The sequence below is a fragment of the Callorhinus ursinus genome, unplaced genomic scaffold, assembly GCF_003265705.2.
Source record: "Callorhinus ursinus isolate GAN/ISIS: 27379988/994484 unplaced genomic scaffold, GSC_fseal_2.0 scaffold4, whole genome shotgun sequence".
Taxonomy (NCBI): Eukaryota; Metazoa; Chordata; class Mammalia; order Carnivora; family Otariidae; genus Callorhinus; species Callorhinus ursinus.
The window spans coordinates 138,693,210-138,705,533 of NW_027397066.1; the positions used below are offsets into that span (position 1 = coordinate 138,693,210).

Here is a 12,324-nt window from a genome sequence, read left to right on the forward strand (position 1 = left end):
AATCAATGTAATACATCACATTAATAGAATGAAAGAAAATAATTATATGATCACCTCAACAGATAAGGAAAAAGCATTTGCCAAAATTCAACATCCATTCATTACAAAAACACTTAATAAGTTAGACGTACAAGGAACATATCTCAGCATAATAAAAGCCATATATAACAAGCCTGGAGCTAACATCATATTCAATAGTGAAGGGCTGAATTTTTTTTTCTTTAACATCAGGAACAAGACAAGGGTACCCACTATCATCTACTCCCACTCAACATAGTACTGTAAATCCTAACTAGAACAATCAGGCAAAAAAAGAAATAAAAGGCATCAGAATTGGAAAGGAAGAAGTAAAATTGTATTTTCAGATGACATGAATTTATATAGAGAAAATCCTAAAGACAACCAAAAACTGTTAGAACTAATCCATAAATTCAGTAAAGTTGCAGGATATAAAATTAACATGCAAAAATCAGCAGCTTTTCTGCACTAACAATAAATTTTCTGAAAGAAAAAGAAATTGATCCCAATTATAGTAACATCAAAAACAACAAAATACCTAACAAATTTAACCATGGAGGTGAAAAAAATCTCTATTCTGAAAACTGCAAGACATTGAAGAAAGAAATCGAGGATGATGCAAATAAATGAAAAGGTATCCCATGTTCATAGATTGGAAGAATTAATATCAATAGTGGGATACCTGCTGGCTCAGTCAGTTAAGTGTCTGCCTTTGGCTCAGGTCATGATCCCAGGGTCCTGGAATCAAGTCCTGCTCAGGGGGAGCCTACTTCTCCCTCTGCCTGCTGCTCCCCATGTTTGTGCACTTGTGCTCTCTCTCTCTCTCTGACAAATAAATAAAATCTTAAAAAATATATACCTATGCTACCCATAGCCATCTATAGACTCAATGTAATCACTATCCAGATTACAATGGCATTTTTTTACAGAAATTTAAAAAAAATACTCTAAAAATTTATATGGAACCACAGAAGATGATGAATAGCCAAATCAAATAGCCAATTTTCTTTCCTGAGAAAGAAAAACAAAATAGGATCCTACTTCCTTATTTCAAACTATACTGTAAAGCTATATTGACTAGAACAGTAAGGTATTAGCATAAAAATAGACACATATAGACCAATGGAACAGAATCCAGAGCCCAAATAAACCAAAGTATATATGGCCAACTAATAGTTGACAAGGGAGCCAAGAATATTCAATGGAGAGAAAACAATCTCTTCAGTAAATGGTGTTGGAATAATTGGATATTCACATTTAAAAGAATGAAACTGGACCCAAATCTTACACCACTCACAAAAAATTACCTTGAAATGGATTAAAGATTTAAATGTAAGAACTGAAATTATGAAACTCTAGAAGAAAACAGTAATAAAACTCCTCGACATGGGTCTTGATAATGATTTTCTGGAAATCTCAGCCAAAGCACAAGCAACAAAATAAAAAACAAGGGGGACCACATCAAACTTAAAAGCTTCTGCACAGCCAAAGAAACTATACACAAAGTGAAAAGACAATGTATAGAATGGGAAAAAAATATTTGCCAACCATATAACTGATAAGGGGTAAATATCTAAAAAATAAAGAACTCCTACAATTTGATAGCAATATATATATATCCCATATAATCCAATTTAAAAATGGGCAAAAGACTTGAATAAACATTTTTCCAAAAAAGATATGAATGATCAACAGATACATGAAAAGATGCTCAAAATCACCAGTCATTTGAGAAATGCAAATTAAAACCACAATGAAATATCATCTCATGCCTGTTAGAGTGGCCATGATCAAGAAGGCAAGAGATAATAAATTCTAGCATAGATGTGTAAAAAAGGGAACCCTATGTACTGATGGTGGGACTGTAATGTATGTATTTGGTACAGGAACTATGTAAAACAGCATGAAGTTTCCTCAAAAAATTAACAATAGAACTACCATTTGATACAGCAGTGCTACTTCTGGGAATATATACAAAAGAAACAAAAACTCTAACTTGAAAAGATAGCTGCATTCCCATGTTCATAGCAGCACTGTTTACCATAACAAAGAAGATACGGAGACAACCTAGGTGGCTATCAATGGATGAATGGATAAAGAAGTCATAATATACATTATCTATCTATCTATTATACACACACACACAATGGAATATTATTCAGCCATAAAAAGAAAAACAAGGAAATTCTACCATTTCAGACAGAGTGGACGGAACTTGAAAGCATAAGGCTAAGTGAAATAAGTCAGACAGAGAAAGACAAATACTATATGATCTCACTTAAATGTGGAATCTTAAAAAACAAAACACGAAATTCATGGAAAAAGACGTGTGATTACTTGAGGCAGGGGGTGAGGGAAGATGGAATTAAAGGAAAATGGTCTAAAGGTACAAAGTTCCAACATGATTCTATAGCTAACTATACTACACTATAACTAACTAACTAACTAACTAACTAACTATATATATATATATATATATATATGTATACACACAAATATATATATAGATAGATAGATAGATGTGTGGTTTTAACCTGTCTCTCTAATGACTCAGTATTGAGCATTAGTCTTTGTGTTTATCTGCCACTCATACATCTTCTTTAGTGAATTATCTTTTCATGTTTTTTGTCTACTTTTAAAAAAATTGGTTGGTTTCTTATTGTTTTGTGATTTAATATATTCTACATAGAAGTTCCTTATTTGATATATGCTTTACCAATGTTTTCTCACAGTCTATCCCTTTGACATTTGTCTCTTTCTTTTTTTAATTTTCATTTCTTAACAGTCTCTTTCCTATGGCAGAATTTATTAATTTTCATATGAGGATGAATAAAAAGATGAAGCACTTGAAAAACATACAAAAGAACACTGTGTGAAGCTAAGCAACAGGTTCACTTTTGGATCCTTATACATTTTAAGCAGCATATCATGAAGAAATACAAGCCAAGAGGTTCACTGTCTTTTTTATCCCTATGTATAAAACAGCACCAGGGCACCTGGGTGGCTCAGTCGATTAAGCACCTGCCTTCGGCTCAGGTCATGATCTCAGGGTCCTGGGATCTAGCCCCATGTCAGGCTCCCTGCTTAGCGGGGAGTCTGCTTCTCCCTCTGCCTGCCCCATTCTTTCATATATATACACACCATAGCTAACACTGATGCATTATAAACAGGAAAGTTGTTGAGAGTGTAGATCCAAAGAATTTTCATCACAAGGAGAATTTTTTTTCTTTTCTTTTTATTTTAACTATATGAAATAATGGATGTTAACCTATTGTGGTAATCGTTTCATAACATATGTTAATCAAACCATCATGCTGTACACCTTTAAACTTATACAATGATGTATGTCAATTCTTTCTCAACTAAATTGAAAAAAAATAATAAAAATGGATAGGATTTGAAAAAAGTTGGAATTCTGATGCCATAATTTAATTTAACAGATTTCTGTGTTAATCTTTTACATCTATATTTTTTTCTTCATGACATATGTTAATATTTGTCTTTACAAATTTCCCTTTATTGTATGTGATTCTCCATCAATTTTAAGATCTTTCTAAAGTGATTTATGTCCTCCAAATTACTATAAAGGCTTCTAAAATCTGCCTTTAAGTGTGGTCTTCATGTTATCATAGTCAACACTAATTAAGTTGTTCAAAAATACTGGTTAAAAAAATACCCCAATGAAAAGCACTTAGAATGACATGGATTACAAATCTTTAGATATATCTTTTCATTTATTTGAACTCTCTTACATTTATTATGGAGAGATACAGAATAATGTTTTCCTTTGTTTGGTGGAAATAATCGGCCTAAAAGAAAAGCAAAAGAAAAGAAAGGTTGCAAAAGTCAAAATAAATGATATGTATTACATTCTTTCAATCTACTGGGTCTTTCATAGGAACTAATTAGAGGCAAGGAGACTATCTTATCTTAATATCTGAAGGTAGCTTATAAAAAAGGGGGTAAACTATTCATAATGTTTAGAAATTGAAATAGCAAAATATTTTAACTTTGAAATAACCAGAAGGATTGTAAATTTGTAGGATCAGGAGCCACTTAATTTAATGTCATCCATACTTGACACAGAAGCCTTTGCTTGTTTTCTTTTTATAATATGAACTGCATGAATATTAGATTCTAGTACATCAAAGTTATGTAGTACACATCTCATCATGATGAATATTATAACCCTTGAATGCAAAAGCTATATTAGTAACAAAATAAAATCAATAATTTTTACCAAAAGCAGTCAGTATTCAATTACCTTCATGAGGCCACATAAGGCAGTTGTTACAGATAAAATTAAATATATTTGTTTGCTGAAATGGAGGACATTATAATTACCAATATATCTGCCCAGACAAATCAGTATTACTGACAGCACTGCTCTTTTCATCTAGCTCTTCAACTGATAAAGCTCTTATCACAAGTCATTAAAATATTGGCTAATAGATATAAGGAAACAGAGTTCATTTTGAAAAGAAATGTTATTCACTAAAACTGAATAAAATCTAAGTAAAAGATAGTTTGAAAAAACAAAATCAATTAAAACCCTTCCATTAAAGAAAATTTTGACTCTAGGGGCACCTGGGTGGCTCAGTGGTTAAGCAATTGCCTTCGGCTCAGGTCATGATCCTGGAGTCCCGGGATCGAGTCCCGCATCAGGCTCCCTGCTCGGCGAGGGTCCTGCTTCTCCCTCTGACCCTCCCCGCTCTCATGTACTCTCTCTCTCTCTCTCATTCTCACTCTCTCAAAATAAATAAATAAATCTTTAAAAAAAAAAAAAGAAAATTTGACTCTAATTCCAAATGAACAATGTGGTTCCCTGCAAAGAAAGTCTTCTCTATCTAGGATAAAAATAGATGAACTTACAAAATACAGCAGTGTCTTGTTTAATCACAGAAGGACAACTGAGTATATTCTCTCAGAACTCTTCTTGGGTACATTTCCTGAAAAAGAAAATTTAAATAAACTTAAAGGCTGAACTTAAAAAAATTAACTATAACAAACTAAGTTTGTGTAATGGAAAGATCACACACATGTTGTACAAACTGTAGGCCTATCTAAATAATCTTTAAACTATATAATATAATAGGGAGTGTTCCTAATGCCATTTGTGCCAACATTCAGGTCATGCGAAAGAATTTCTATCAATTTCTATACAATTCCAAAATATCAAGCTACTTCAGTATGTTAAGAATGAGTCAACTGAAGGTTTGTATTCTAATAAAACAAGTTAAAAACAATTTTTTTGGTATAAGACAAAAAAAAAGTTGTTTATGCTATTTACATACCATTGAACAGCTAAGACAACAGCAACGACTCCAAAGTCAGAGGACACACTAAAAATCAAACTAGAAAACCTGGTCCCAGTTTGATACAGTTGTTTCATGAAGACAGACTGAAATTGACAGAATGTTTTAAACATATGAGGATGAATAAAAAGATGAAGCACTTGAAAAACATACAAAAGAACACTGTGAAGCTAAGCAACAGGTTCACTTTTGGATCCTTATACATTTTAAGCAGCATATCATGAAGAAATACAAGCCAAGAGGTTCACTGTCTTTTTTATCCCTATGTATAAAACAGCACCAGGGCACCTGGGTGGCTCAGTCGATTAAGCACCTGCCTTCGGCTCAGGTCATGATCTCAGGGTCCTGGGATCTAGCCCCATGTCAGGCTCCCTGCTTAGCAGGGAGTGTGCCTCTCCCTCTGCATGCCCCACCACCACCCCACTCCTGCTGGCTCTCTCTCTCTCAAACACACAATAATAAATAAATAAAAATCTTAAAAAAGCACCAACTATTCCATCCTTTGTTTTAGGATTCACTCCAATAGAAGGCAAACATGACTACAATATTAAATTGCCTATGTCTGGCTTAAAAGAAAGAAGAATGCTAATTGTCCATATAGTGAGCTGGCATCAATCTCTTATAATCTGTCCTTACTCTTTTTTATGTGAAGAAAGATTACAAGGTGGTATTTTAACAAACTATTAGAGGATATTATTGATCATTTTTCAAAGAATATATAACATAACATTGTAGTTGTAGGTAAAATATGATACTTTCATTTCAGAATTGTACCTACTTATAGAATCAATGTACAGGGAGCTAAAGTGTAGGTTGTAATAGTTATTTGAAATAAGCTTGTCTATAGAATTAATAAACTGATTTATGAAAGTCAACTGCTGCCGCTAGGAATACACTATAACCATATATGATAGAAAAATGAAATACAAACAATATACAATAACTGAAAATCAGATAAATCAGAGAAATAATAATAACAAAAAATTTTTTTCCACAATACAGTATATAGAACTAGGAGAATTGCTATTATTTGTAAGTTATTACAATGCAGTTTTAAAAACAAGTCTTCAAATTTATCTCTACTTTCACTAAATATTTTTAAATAAATTGTCCATTTTCAAATACCCAAAATACATAGCGTATGACCAATCAAATATCCATCAACAATTGCAGATGACTCCTTTAACAAATTAAAGAACGATGTCCTTCTTTGGCTCAGAATATTCCAACTACTGTCATCCAGCTTTAACTATGGCTGCCTTGTTTTGCTTAAATTAAACTGGATACCTTGAAAATTTTCCATATTTCAGGACCTCATTTTTACAGACTATATCATGTAAATGGAATTTAGTTATTAAAATCTGAGTTCAAAATACAAAGTATTGTGAAATATCAATGGATCTATTAGCGTAATGGAAACAAATAGAAAACCTAACAAATTGTGCAAGTTATATTGACATTAATTGCATGAGATCACTATTAGGCATTATTGCTTCATCATTTTAGGCTCTCCAAGCTGGCCTTTCAAAAGTTTAATAAACCAGTTGTTTTTCTTCTTCATATGTACTTATCCAACATTTACTTCCTTTTGTATAAATAAAGCATGAAAGTCAACAAAAAAGGAAAGGAGGGAAGGAGCAGGGGGGAGAGGAAAAAAGTTAGGAGAGAGGAAGTAAGGGAAGAAGGGAGAAAGGAAAGAACAAAGCTTACATAAAGAGACATGTGTTGGGGAAAGGAGGGAGTCTGAGACTAAATTATGGTGACCAAGAGTGTTCTTCTTTCTTTGGGCATGTGGTGAGGTAGGTGTCAAAATTATAAGTAACTGGGGAGAATCCTGAGAGAGAATTAGTGAATAAAAAACTGTATTGATAAATTTATCCCACAAATAAATTATTCAAGGAGAAGTGGGAGAATGTCATGATTTAATCAACAGATGGTACATAATGCAATTTATCTTTGAAACCACTCTGCCATGATGACTATTGCAGATTCTTTTAGAAAGAGGGGGAATGTAAGTTAAGGGTGAAATTGTTTCACTAAATTGCTGGATGGGTTTGGTTATTCAGGTTAAGCAAAGCACTTCCAAGGGTGGCCCTCTCTTCAAACATTTTTATTTTTATATTTTTTATTATAAATGTTTAATCCAAAATAGTTTACTTGCATACTTATTATGCCAAACTTCTAATAAATGGGAGAAATTGTTCTATTGTAATAGAATAGTGTCAGTATACATCATTCTACTTGAGTTTACAAAGGAAGAATAAGTCTAATAAACTAAAATATAATAATAAAAAATAGTGTTGATTTAATAACATCTATGATAATCTGTGCTTCTAAACAAGTAGCTGGGCTTCAAATTGATATATCCATCAGTCTTTATATCTATTTATCTAGTCTATTTACTTTAATATGTATGTAATATATACATATATGTATTCATAAAATTAAAAAAACTCTCACCGCATTAATGCAGCAGTGGCTATATTTAATATATTTTTATAGAAGTTCACATCAACTGTATTATGTTTACAGCAACATTGCTGTAAAATGTACTGCAGAGTCCCCTATCTATGCCTAGAAGCTGCTTCATTATGATACAAAGCATTATGTAACTGTTATCAGTTAATCAGTAGTAATCCAAAAGCAAACACTGACATAGGCTTAAACGAGAGATTACTATATAATGATCCACTCATTATGAAACAATCAAAATATTTAGTGTGGAAATTTGGTCATTAGAAAAATTAAATGTTATGTTAAAATTTGCTTTTATTTTCCAAAGCAAGCTATATATTATATCATATGATGTTATATTATGCTTTATTATTTTCCCTAAGTAATGGAAATACAATAAAATTTACAATAAAGTTATTAGAACACAATTGTTATAACAAGCTTATTTTATTATAATTAAAATTATTGAGACAAGAAAACAATGGAAACCTTGCACAAAAAGAAAAAAAAGAAAATTATTTATAACACTGAAAAAAAATTGGAGGTGAAGACTAAATGAAAAAAAAATTGTAGAGGAAAAAACCCTCAGAGCTATTAGTCTTAGCAGAATGTAGTATGAACTATCACTAATGGAAAAGGATGTGAAATTATCTCCCACTTCTATATCTACAATGACTAGTGACTTTCAAGAAAAACTAGCAGAAAAACAAAATCCTGAAAAATTCACCAAACTAAATGTATTCCCCTAAAATCCCAAGTTGTGGACAAATTTTTAGTACTCATCAATGAGGTATTTTTGCTAAGAATCATTATCTTATAAAAGACAGTTTGCCTTTACAAAAGTCAGCACAGGTAGGAAGTTTTGGTATGTTTGCCATGTTCAGATCTTTTCAAATGAAAAAAAAAATCACTATATGCTGTTTACTTTATGCAAAGAATCTTGTAGTCTGAATATCTGCTGGTATAAACAATATCAATCAGTACTTGAGGATGAGCAATAATCAATTACAAGGAGTAAGTAAACATGAATAAAGTAGACTGAACAGCAATCACAGTGTCAGGTATTAAAAATGTAAATCTCACTTGAGGAAATCAATAACTATTTTTGTTGAAGAACAGACACTAAATGAAAGTAAGAGATGGCATATTTTTGAACATATAATATACATAATTTTGGTTTTGGCAAAGCAAATGTGTTCAGAAGATCATCCAAAAAAGTTTGAGAGTGATAATTGAAATTTTCCACATTTGGCAAAGATCACAGTAAAACTTGATAATATTATGAAAGGATATTTATTCAGACTACAAACACTGGCATCAAGCAACATGACACATATTTAAGAAATGATATATAAAGTTGAATTATTAGATTTATTGCAGAAGTAATTAAGGAAATGCTAAATGTTACTCAAATTATTTTATCTACAGCTCATGATGTAATAAGCTTTGTATAACAAATTATGATTTCTGAGAAATTGATAATTTGAAATTTTCAATATTTGTATGCAAACATTTTTGAGAAATTTTTTCCAGGAGTTACAACAAAACATGATTTTTGCAGATTCCTAGAATTCAGAATCTAGAGGGGAAAACTGATGACTAAGTGGATGTCATAGCTGCCACAAAATATACAAAAAAATAATGGATTTCAGTAAAATTTTGATTTGAGGAAGTGATGCCCAAAGGAAAATTCTAAGGAATTTTAAATTTTTTGTTTTTCTGTCTAGTCTGTAAGCATGAATACTTAATGATACAGCAAGATTTCTTTGACCAGCACTGATATTGTCTTATAAGGCTGAAGATCTTTACAACTTTCTTGGCTTCAATTAAATTTTAGATGTTACTGAAAATTTGTCAACCATAAACATGAAAACATTATGAATATTCAATGCATAAGTTAAATTGATGCTTCATAACAACAAAACTCAAAGCTATCAAGCAATTCTTATAAATCTCTTGATGACAATGCTACACAATGGTGTGCATACCAAAATATCTGCTTTAAATTTATTTCCTAGTTCTGCATGCTGCACTAAGTAAAAGTAACACTTTAGAACAGGAATCTGCAAACATTTTCTGTGAGTGCCCAGATACTAAATATTTCAGGCTTTGCAAGCTGCATATAGTCTAGGTTGTACTGCATATTCTTGTGTGTGTGTGTGTGTGTGTGTGTGTGTGTCTTTACAATCCTTTAACAACATTTTAAAAAATTCTTAGTTTATGAACCATACAAAAGCAGGCAATAGTTTGCCAGTTTCTGTTTTAGAGTTTTCTGATACAGGAGCCACTAGTAACATGTAAATTTAATTTTAAGTAATTAAAATTTTAAAAAAAGTTTTTCAGATACAGTAGCCATATTCCAATTTCTCAATAGCCACATGTAAATTTAAATTTAAGCAATTAAAATTAAATAAAGTTAAAAATTATCAAGTTCTCAATAATTCCATAAACTCAATAGGCACATGTACCTATCAGCTACTGTACCAAACACTGCAGATAGAAAACATTTCAAAAAAAAAAAAGTTCTATTGGATAGTACTGCTTTAGTAAAAATATATGCAAGAACCCAATGTGTGTGCATCAGTGTATGGATGTGTATCTCTTATAAGCACTAGGAAAAAATCAAAGTAATAATGGCTGAATCTCTTGACATTGGTACCAACCTCTGCCATGTAGAAAAGACCAGGATTAAAAAGATGACTTAATTTGACTATGAATTCCATTGTTAGTCCATCTTTAACCCAAAATTAAAAGCCATATCAATATGCCAAATCAATGTCTCCTTTAAATAATAGAATAATTTCTACTTTTAAAGAACATTTTATAATACTAAAATAATTTTAGATCAATGCTTATTCCATTTTAATGGGCATACATATCGTCTAGGGACCTTTTTAAAACATCGATTCTGATGTAGTAGTTTTGAATTGGGCTATAAATTGTGCATTCCTATCAAGTTCCTAAGTGATACTGAAACTGCAAGCCCAAAGACATAGTTTCAGAATACTGTATGCAGTTTAGTGGGTTATGATAAATATAAGTGGAAACTATTTTATACTTTAATATTGACCTAAACTACTAATAATATGTATTCATGAGCAATAATGATATCAGTAACTAAGAAACCTTAAGAAATTCTTTAAAGTCTAGCCTGACATTCATTGAAGTATTGTAAAATATTTGCAGTAGTAATTTACCAAATACTTTTAAATATGTTTTCTCAGAATATCCCATATCCTTTGTCAAATGTAAATGTAACTTTTCAAAATTAAAATTATTAGAAAGTATTTTTTCTGCAAAAAGATTATCAAATATACCAAACTTTAAAGTAGAAAATTCAATATGGGAGCATATAAATATTGAAACTGTCTAAATAATTGAATTGTGAATTTCTGATTTCCATGATAAAATTTCAGTTGCCTCAATCTGAATCTCTTTATGTGTCCTCCAAAAAATAGAATTCAATAAGGTTATAAAACAAAATCACCCATATCTTACAGCATAATTAAGAGATAGCTATAAAACTTTCAATAACTAAGTGAATATTTGGAATCAATATTGACAGTTCACATCCATTCCTAAGCAGAGGTAGATTCAGAGTACAGAACTGGGGTGAGTAGAGTCCCAGGAGTGATAGAACACAGAAAACATCAACTAGAGTACATAATTGTAGGTAGAGAAAAAGATGATTTAAGCAAAGAGATAAATAGAAGCAAACAATCCATAATACATATAATTAGGGTCACTAAAGAAGAAAAATAAAATAATGAGAGAGAAGTAATATTTTAAAATATAATTCAAGAAAATATTTCAAAAAGAAATGTTATCTTTATCTACTGGAAGTGTCAATCTGTACTTGAAAAAATAGTTAACTACAAGACATATGCTAATAAGTATTCTAATAGAATTATTAAATTTTGAGATATAAAAAAAATCCTCTGGACATACAGCAAAGAAGAAGTGCTTCACAGAGAAACAAAAGAAAATTTGGTTGACCATAGAATTCTTGATAGAAATATGCAAAATAAGGAAACATTGGAGAAACATTATCAGTGAAGTAACGAAAGGTGTGAGATGATTTTATATACAACTATGTTATGTTTAAGCATCAAGGTTTAGGAAAACAATATTAAGCTTTCAAGTACTTAGGGGATGCTATACTCATAAACCTTTACTTGAACAGAGCTCTAGCTAATCAAGAGATGATTAGGGAAATTTTGACAAATGAACACTGTATATATTTATTTGTGAACCAAAGAGGAAAAGATAGGTTGGGATGTTTGTGGAAGAATAGTAAGCAAAGGTCATGAACTTAGACAAAGTAGAAATAATTCAACTATGAAATGAGAAGACAAGCAGGAGAGAAAAAGACTAGAATGATTGGCACATAGAAAGTATGTAAAAAAATGGATATTACTTAACACTAAAGCTAACAAACCAAATAACAGAAAGATAAGTAAGGGAAGTAGTGAGAGAATTGTAACAAGTATTAGGACAAATATAATTGCTAGAATAAAAATGTAAATCTTGCTAAATT

The 12,324-nt window shown here is 31.1% G+C and overlaps 1 protein-coding gene across 5 annotated transcripts in view; it reads right to left on the bottom strand.

The window, feature by feature from the left end:
- Nucleotides 1–12,324, bottom strand: part of MARCHF1 (membrane associated ring-CH-type finger 1) — an 858,143-nt gene that overhangs the window by 560,017 nt on the left and 285,802 nt on the right. For all 5 annotated transcript variants that reach the window (XM_073892451.1, XM_073892452.1, XM_073892454.1 and 2 more), the window contains one exon: nucleotides 4,891–4,967. The gene's annotated coding sequence lies outside the window, so the exon portion shown is untranslated. The remainder of the gene's footprint in view (nucleotides 1–4,890; nucleotides 4,968–12,324) is intronic.